Genomic DNA, 9,626 nt, shown 5'->3' on the forward strand with positions numbered 1-9,626 from the left:
ACAGTTGCAACTGACAGGTGTGAAACAGTCAAGTAACACATATGTGTAGGCATCTGACAGGTGATGACCATGTAGTTCACTAAAGAGTTGCTCGTGTCTGACCCTCAGTGGTGAGATACCAGCTCCCACTATGAGACTGTCTACAGGGCTCGTATCGAAGGCTCCAGTTGCCAACCAACACCATTGTGGTGGACTGGATCTAACAAGCTCAGCACCGGCAGTGCTGCCAACCCTTAGAAAAAGCATACAAAGTTTAGTCAGGACAAAATCAAAGTTTTGTAAAATAGGAGAACTCTGCAGTCTGCACTTCACAAAGTGCTGCTGAGAAATCTGAGGATATTAAGCTTCCACATTCAATTTGCTTTGGGCTGGCGTACATGTGGTAACCATGTTAACCTACTGTCAAATAAAAGGACTAAAATCCTGAAAGTTTTGATGACTTCAAGCACCTATGTAGCAAGGTAAAGTTCCAGGTGCATAAACACAGTCCTGAGTCAGCGTATAATGTGAGTTTTCGCAGGAGAAAATTAATATCCACGATTCTTGCCCCCATTACGTAGTTTCTGTATGGTCCCCTGAAGTTGGCATTATGCAGTGTGCAATGATGGAGAGTTGTAATAAGGCAAAGCTAGTCCAAATACAATGATGATGAGACCATATGTCCCACTGTAGTCATGATATCTTTGATTGTAATGGCAAAGAAGGTTAGGTTGGTTTGTTTGGGGGAAGAGACCAAACTGTGCGATCATCAGTCTCATCGGATTAGGGAAGGAAGTCGGTCGTGCCCTTTCAAAGGAACCACCCCGGCATTTGCCTGAGGCGATTTAGGGAAATCGCGGAAAACCTAAATCAGGATGGCCGGACGCGGGATTGAACCGTCGCCCTCCCGAATGCGAGTCCAGTGCGCTAACCATTGCGCCACCTTGCTCGGTGCAAAGAAGGTTACAATCAGAATCCTGGTTTTCTATACATATTGGTCGCTGATGGTAAAACCTATTTGGACCTGGAACCACTGGGGGGATAGTAACTTCTGGATAAAAATGGATAAACAACCCCAGAGCCCAAATTTGTGCAGTGTAGACAGGATGTGATGGTGCCAGGTGTTATCGTACTACTCCTTTAGATCAAATAAAGCAACAATCAAGTGTTGGCAATGGGTGAAAGCACTGCGCACTGCAGATTCCAGATGAAACAGTTTATCCCGGTTTCAGGATAGGAATAATAATAATCTCCCACCATTGAGGAGGAGGAAGGGGAGGGGGGGGGGGGGGGGGGGATGGAGACAACATAAATGCTCCTTCCTGTCAAATGTGACTGAAAATGCTGAGAATGTGTTTTATGCCTTTGTTGCTAAGGTGTTTAAGCATTTGATTATGGATTTTAGTGGGTCCACGGGCCGTGTCCTGACACAAACACTGTTAAGGCACTGCAAAACTCCAATTCACTAAGTGCTAAATGGAACACTGTATGATTCAAAGCCTCATGCATGGAAGGATAAGGAGTTTTGCCCTGACAGATGTTTCCAGGTCAAGAAATCGGAATGGTTGTAGTTACTGCACGCATACACTTTGGCAATGTGTGTGTGTGAAACATTCAGCAGTGACCATGGGATTAATACAATGTCACCACTGTGGGAGATACCAGGAACTAGTGTGGACAGTGGGTGACCACAAATGCAGCTTAGTGTAGTCCATAATTGAGACAATGGAATGTTGGCACAAACATACGATATATACTGTTGTTGTCAACACTCCTGATTTTCCTTCTTTACGAAAAATCATGCCTTCACTTGAACTCTATTGAATGCCATTAAATGTTCTGTAGAGGGGTGGTGCTTGTGTCAGAATTCTCTCATAGTTGCAGTTATTTCTTCAGACCATCCTGGCACCATTGCAATAGCCTGAATTATAGGGTATCACTGCTTCTGTGTCATGTATAATTGTGTTAATAACACATTGCACCACTCCTTCAATATCCTTCTCTTGACTTGTTTCAATAGTTGCTTTGGAAATGAAAGCTGCCAGCCAGCTTTTGAAGTGACTAACTTGATACATGTTCCATTGGGGTGTTGAGTAAGAGAGAGTGGCTGATGTCACAGGATGGACAATTGGAATCAGACAGCCACACTGGCACATCTACCAATATGGAGAGGTTTGATCTGTTTCAATGTGGATCACTCTTGCTGATGACACTCACTTCTATCAGAGGCTTATGTGGGTACATGATGCAAACCCCCCTTCCAATGTATTGACTACTGCGTGGGATTTTGGGTGTGAACGTAAATCCACTATAAATGTAGGTACAGAAGATCACAGCACATGATGTATAGATCAAGCCCTTTCCCAAATGGCCATTTCTGAGAAATTTGGAAGAGTGGATGTCAAACCTTAAAAAGGGCCATAAATAATTAAGCCAAAAAAGTTGAGGAAAATTAAATGAGCTAAAACTGATGGGTATCCAAATAACAGCTCAGCCATTAATGTAAAAGCTTCACTAGGCATAAGACTCCTTTTAGTCGTCTCTTATAACAGGCAAGGAATAACTGCAGGTCTATTCTGATCCTCATCATTACCGGATGGCTCCGGAAGTTATTGTACACGATTATCCGTGAAAGATCAAACAATTATTCAAGAAAAGCACACATATTACAGTTCCTTCTAGTAAGAAAAGACCAGTGAGGAGATGAAGTCTAGTACTGTCAAGTCCAAGGAAAGGGTCAATAAATTAAGAAGGAAAGCAGAAGAATATTAAATAATACACTGAATCAAGTATGCCTATGTCCAGTTTAATGGATACACTGCACCACTTGGTAAAGACTGGGGAACACTTCAGCTGCATTCAGCAGCATGGCACGTGGTATGCACCATTTCTCCCAGAATATTTCCAATAAAGCCAAGTTCTCTTTCAATAGGCCTACAGAAATTGAAAGTGCTTTGAGTGCTGCTTCAGTTTCTGGAGGACAAAGGTCTAGAGGTGAAAGATATAGTATAGGAATTTGAAACCAGAAACTACTAACATCTACCACCTCCCCCCCCCCCCCTTTTATTCTCTACTGTACAGTGTACCACTCAACCCTCCCTGATTTCAAGGACCCAGGAGAGAAAAACCATAGTAGATACGACAGTGAAAAATGCACCACATTGTAGAGCATCTCAAAGAATTTATATTCCCTCACCAGAAGTACCAAGTATCATCGCCAGAGTGCAGCTTGGTCACATGAAGTGAAAATAGCGACTTCGCAGCAGTGCACGCAAGCAGAGTAGTGTAGTTTGCAGAAACAAAATCACCAATTACTGTGCAAAGAAATTATCGTCGTGTGTATGAATGTGGTCCACCTGATGTGAAAACAATTAAGGAATGGTATAGGAAGTTTATGGCAACAGGAAGTGTTCTGAAACATTCTGGTTGTGCATGTTATGGAATTTCAGAAGAGACTGTGAAGGACATCACACAAAAGTTTCTCAGAAGCCCACGTAATCACACATACGAAGACGCTGGTGAACTACACAATGCAATGTTGATCGAGGTACATCAAGTTGCCTAGATGCTTGAGGAATTGACTTATGTGGGCTTCTGAGAAGCGTTTGTCTGATGTCATTCACTGCCTCTTCTGAAACTCCGTAACATGCACTCCCAGAATGTTTCAGATCACTTCCTGTTGCCATCAATCCTTTATTGTTTTCACAAACTTCCTATACCAATCCTTAATTGTTTTCACAACAGGTGGATCACATTCATACACACGACAATAATTTCTTTGCACAGTAATTGGTGATTTTGTTTCTGCAAACCACACTACTGCTTGCGCGCACTGCTGTGGGGTCGCCATTTTTACTTCATATGACCATGCTGCACTCTGGTGACAATACTTGGCACTTCTGATGCAGAAATAAAAATTCTTTGAGATGCTCTACAATCTGGTGCATTTTTCATTGTCGTATCTACTGTGTTTTTTTTTCCCCCTGGGCCTTTGAAATCACGGAGGTTTGAGTGGGACACCCTGTATTACTGTATGTGTAGCCTGAAAGACTCAAAGAGAACTTGTTAAAGGAGTAAAGGTAGTCGTCACATAGTTGGTATGCATGCAAACAAGAATGAGGACACTGCTACTTTCTGAACAAATCGTTTTTCAGAGTGATTAGAAAACACGACACACACACACACACACACACACACATCGGGGTGCAAGTCTATGGGGTGTGTGTGTGTGTGTGTGTGTGTGTGTGTGTGTGTGTGTGTGTGTGAGAGAGAGAGAGAGAGAGAGAGAGAGAGAGAGAGAGAGAGAGAGAGAGAGAGAGTGGGGGGGGGGGGGGCGGAATAGGGTTGGCCAGTGTGAATTTCAGATTTTTTTTTTAATTGTCAAATGTATGGTATATGTGTGTGTATTTTTATAGTTGTTGCATGTACTGAAATTGTTTGTGATGGAAGTTTTTATGGATTTTGGGGTTGTCCTTTTTAGTGTTTGGTAATTGTGTTGGCTATGGGTTTAACATCATTGGTTAGGTTACACTACATTTTGGTATTAGTTATGTGAGCGAGTTTTGGTTTGTTGTACTGTGAATAACAGGTAGGGTAAGTGAAGGTTTGGATAATAGATTTGACAATTTTAGTGTGTTGGTGTTAGGTACCACAGGTTTTGTTTCAGCTATCAAGTGAGTCAAATGAAATTTTTGTTATTGGATCTTGGAGTTGTGTGTGGGTTTCTTGGTACCGAGGGCTTCACTTTAGCTACAGAGGTCAAGTGATCATGGACCTTGCCGTCGGTTGGGAGGCTTGCGTGTCTCGGTGATGCAGATAGCCACACCGTAGGTGCAATCACAATGGAGGGGTATGTGTTTAGAGGCCAGTCAAACCCGTGGTTCCTGAAGAGGGGCAGCAGCCTTTTCAGTAGCTCCAGGAGCAACAGCTGATCTGGACTTGTAACATCAACTGTGCTAGTACTGGGAATTCTGAAAGCAAGGTGAAACTACAGCCATAATTTTTCCCGAGGGCATGCTGCTCCGCAGTGAGGTCAATGATGATTGCATTCTCATGGGTAAAATATTCTGGAGTTAAAATAGTCCCCTATTCAGATCTCTAGGTGAGGACTACTCAGGAAAATGTCATTACAAGGAGAAGTAAAACTGGCGTTCTACAGATCAGAACATGAAATGTAAGATTTCTTAATTGGGCAGGTAGGTTAGAAAATTTAAAAAGGAAAATGGATAAGTTAAAGTCCGCTATATTGGGAGTTAGTAAACTTCAGTGGCAGGAGGAACAGAACTTCTGGTCAGGTGAATACAGCTCATACATACAAAATCAAATGGGGGTAACACAGGTGTAGGTTTAATTACAAATAAAAAAAAAATAGGAACATGTATAAGCTACTATGAACAGCATAGTGAACACATTACTGTAGCCCATCACAGTAGCACAAGCTTATATGCCAACTAGCTATGCAGATGATTAAGAGATTTAAGAAATCTATGATGAGATAAAAGAAACTATTCTGACAGTTAAGGGAGATAAAAATTTAGTAGTCATGGGGGACCGGAATTTGATAGCAGGAAACGAAAGAGAAGGAAAAATAGGAGGTAAATATGGACTTGGGCAAAGGAATGAAAGAGGAAGCAGCCTGGTGGAATTCTGCACAGAGCACAATTTAATAATAGGTAACACTTGGATTGGATGGTTTTGGGAAAGGAGACCAGACAGCGAGATCATCGGTCTCATCGGATTAGGGAAGGACGGGGAAGGAAGTCGGCCGTGCCCTTTGAAAGGAACCATCCCGGCATTTGCCTGGAGCGATTTAGGGAAATCACGGAAAACCTAAATCAGGATGGTCGGACGCGGGATTGAACCGTCGTCCTCCCGAATGCGAGGAATATTATGGAAATGGAAGACAACATAGATGAAGATGAGATGGGAGTTATGGTACTGTGTGAAGAATTTGACAGAGCACTGAAAGACCTAAGTCGACACGTCCCAGGAGTAGACAACATTCCATTAGAACTACTGATAGCTAAGTCGACACATGTCCCAGGAGTAGACAACATTCCATTAAAACTACTGATAGCTTTGGGAGGGCCAGCCATGACAAAACTCTTCCACCTGGTGAACAAGATGTATGAGACAGATGAAATGTGCCAGACTTCAACAAGAATACAATGATCCCAATTCCAAATAAAGGAGGTGCTGGTACGTGTGACAATTACCAAACTATCAGTTCAATAAATCACGGCTAAAATACTGACATGAATTCTTTACAGACAACTGGAAAAACTGGTAGAAGCTGATCTCGAGGAAGATTTCGGAGAAATGTAGGAAGACGAGAGGCTATACTGACCCTAAGACTTCTCATAGAAGATAGCTTCAGAAAAAAGTTAATCCTACATTTACAGCATTTGTAGACATAGAGGAAGCCTTTGACGATTTTGACTGGAATACTCTCTTCCAAATTCTAAAGGTGGCAGGGGTAAAATGCAGGGAGCAAAATGCTATTTACAACTTGTAAAGAAACTAGATTGAAGTTAGAGTCACGGGGCATGAAAGGGTAGCGCTGATTGAGAAAGGAGTGGGACAGGATTGTAGCCTATACCCAATGTTATTGAATCTGTATATAGAGCTAGATAAAATTAGAATGGGAATTAAAGTCCAGGGAGAAGAAACAAAAACCTTGAATTTTGCCAATGAGATTGTAATTCTGTCAGAGACTGCAGAGGACTTGGAAGAGCAGATGAACTCAATTGACAGTGTCTTGAAAGGAGGATATAAGATAAACATCAACAAAAGCAAAATAAAGATAATGGAATGTAGTTGAATTAAACCAGGTGATGCTGAGGGAATTAGATTAAGAAGCGAGACACAAAGTAGCAGATGATTTTTGTTATTTGGGCAGCAAAGTAATTGATGATGGTCGAAATAGAGAAGATATAACATGTAGACTGGAAAAAGCAAGAAAAGCATTTCTGAAGAAGAGAAATTAGTTAACTTCGAATATAGATTTAAGTGTCAGGATGTCTTTTGTGAAAGTATTTGTACGAAGTGTAGCCAGGTATGAAAGTGAAACATGAATGATAAACAGTTTAGACAAGATGAGAATAGAAGCTTTTGAAGTGTGGTGCTACAGAAGAATGGTAAAAATTAGATGGGTAGATCACGAACTAATGAAGAGGCACTGAATAAAATTGGGGAGAAAAGAAATTTGTGGCACAACCTGACTAGAAGAGAATGGTTGGCAGGACACATTCTGGGACATCAAGGGGTCACCAATTTAGTATTGGAGGGGAGGGAAAAGAGAGAGAGAGAGAGAGAGAGAGAGAGAGAGAGAGAGAGAGAGAGAGAGAGAGAGAGAGAGAGAGAGAGAGTACAACAGTTATCCATCCATAATTTACAGGATGCTTATGCAGTAAAAGTGAGTATCTTACCATGGAGAAAAAGAATGTGAGCAAACAAATGATTTCCACTTCCCCCACTAACAGGTGAGAACAAGAAATACAAATTAAGCTGCTTAGTGTTTGAAGGAATCCAAGAAGATTAGCTTTAGCCAACACACATCCATGTGTGATATTGTTACTACTCCCTACTCTCATGATTGTCAAAACAAAAGCATTCTCACATGCTAATTCCATACCTCTATATCATGAAGTACATATTTGCCATGATATTGGCAAAGAGCATTATGACAATAGCTATTTCACTCAAAGCTACAGAACTAGTAGGAGCTTCACGGAAATGTTCACTTCTAGCAACAGGCATTGGCTAATAAGTATTTATGACTAGTCAACTGAAACCTGAACAGTTATTTAACATTTGTATGAGAACATGCGGAAATTAAATTTATAGTTACCGGTATTCACAATGCATGCAGAAGACAGTAAATCTGACATTGAATTTATATGTTTTGTGTACCCACAAAATAGGAATAATTGGAATAACGTTCGAAAAATTGTCATTAATGAAAAGAAGGGGGAAGGAAGGGACATCAGCGTTTAATGCCCCGTCGACAAATCGGTGATTTGGAAACGGATCACAAGATCGGAGTACGAAGGGATGGGGAAGGAAATACGCAGTGTCCTTTTCAAAGTAAGCATCACGGAATTTGCTTAGAGCACTTGAGAGAAACCAAGGGAAACTTTCATCTGGATGAATATGTCACTTACAGAGTACTACATTATGTTCCTAAATCAAGCTACCAGCATCAGCTTTGATTTGATTAATGTGGAGCCTCTGGTAATTGGTAAAATAAGTACAAAGAGCAGATAACAGTCAAAGGTCTGCTCAACTGAATCGCTCCCTCGAAACATATTTACCGATTTAAGTAAATGTTCTTCTGCGCGCCAAATATTGCCATCCAAACATAACGTTGATGCTTTCTTCAATCCATCATAAATTGATCTTTTGTTATTAGTCCCCGAAATATGGTAAAAATCACGTGTTACTTCACATGTTTTACTTGTACAACGTTATAACACATTTCCCACGTTCTCACATGTACACTTCCCGACTTCTTGTTGCCACACAAGGCACAACAAAACACCCACACCACGTTCTTGGAATTCCAAATAGTATCAAAAGCAAGATGTTCTGCGTTTGAGGTAATCGATGTAGGCTTTGCATTGTTTCCACAGCCAACGAAAACTTGCACATGTCGGCTGGCAGTTACTAGTCTAAGTTTTTTTTTAAATTTATCCATCAGCAATCCTTGATGGAAGCCTTCGGTTATGAAGACAATGGTTTTGTTTGTTATATAATAACTTTTGATTCTCATTCTCAAGCGAAAATGAACGCAAAGTTGAAGGTTTATCAGGGAAAAAGTTTTGATGTAGACGTTGGTGGGAGGAACCATAGGCTATTCTATTTTGTTACATAGAAAAAGACACTATGGATAAGGTAAACAGGCTCCATGAATTGCCTTCTAAATTCTGTTTAATGTGTTTGTATATACATATACATATACATGTATATACATATACATGTATGTCCATGTTTTGGAATTTTGGGGCGACTTTTTTCCTGTTGTTACATTTATCAACAGTTTACCATACAAACTTTTGAACGAAGACTGTTTCTGTATAACTGTACAATTTTTTTTTAGAAAATTAAGTACAGAAATAGTTATATTTACAACACTGGTGGCCTCTCAGAACCCGGACTAAGAACAAAAACGCAACGGAATTGTTAAAAACTTTACCCTCAGATGTACCTACATTGAACTCTAAATAGCATCAACATTTTCACATAAAACTTTGTATGACAACTCGAATTGTCTATCTGACTTATATGTAGGGGAAGAAGTACAATTCAAAATTAAGTATACTCATTCGAAAGTTGTTTTTGGACGTCACTTCGTTCACTTGCTGATAACTCTTTTTATTTGCGTACTTGAGGCCCCTAAATGATTTCTGTGAGGTATCTGTTTTCGTATTCAGTATTCTTAGACCGTTTTTTCTTCTACATCTACACCTACAACCATCTTCTGCAAACCACTCTGAAGTGCATGGAACAGGGTATTTCCCATTGTACAGTTATTAGGACATCTCACCGTCTCATTCAAGTATGGAGCTTGGGAATAATAACATTACATGCTTCCTTGTGTGCTGTAATTACACAAATCCTGTCTTTATGATTTGTGTGGGAATTATACA

General features: G+C 40.5%; 1 protein-coding gene across 1 annotated transcript in view; it reads right to left on the minus strand.

Annotated features, from left to right (window-relative positions):
• The window catches only part of LOC124593725, a 32,200-nt gene extending 23,668 nt beyond the window's left edge, over positions 1-8,532 (minus strand). The window contains exon 1 of the mRNA XM_047132048.1: positions 8,292-8,532. The gene's annotated coding sequence lies outside the window, so the exon portion shown is untranslated. The remainder of the gene's footprint in view (positions 1-8,291) is intronic.
• Between the last annotated feature and the right edge of the window lie 1,094 nt (positions 8,533-9,626).

This window comes from Schistocerca americana, chromosome 2 (genome assembly GCF_021461395.2).
Source record: "Schistocerca americana isolate TAMUIC-IGC-003095 chromosome 2, iqSchAmer2.1, whole genome shotgun sequence".
Taxonomy (NCBI): Eukaryota; Metazoa; Arthropoda; class Insecta; order Orthoptera; family Acrididae; genus Schistocerca; species Schistocerca americana.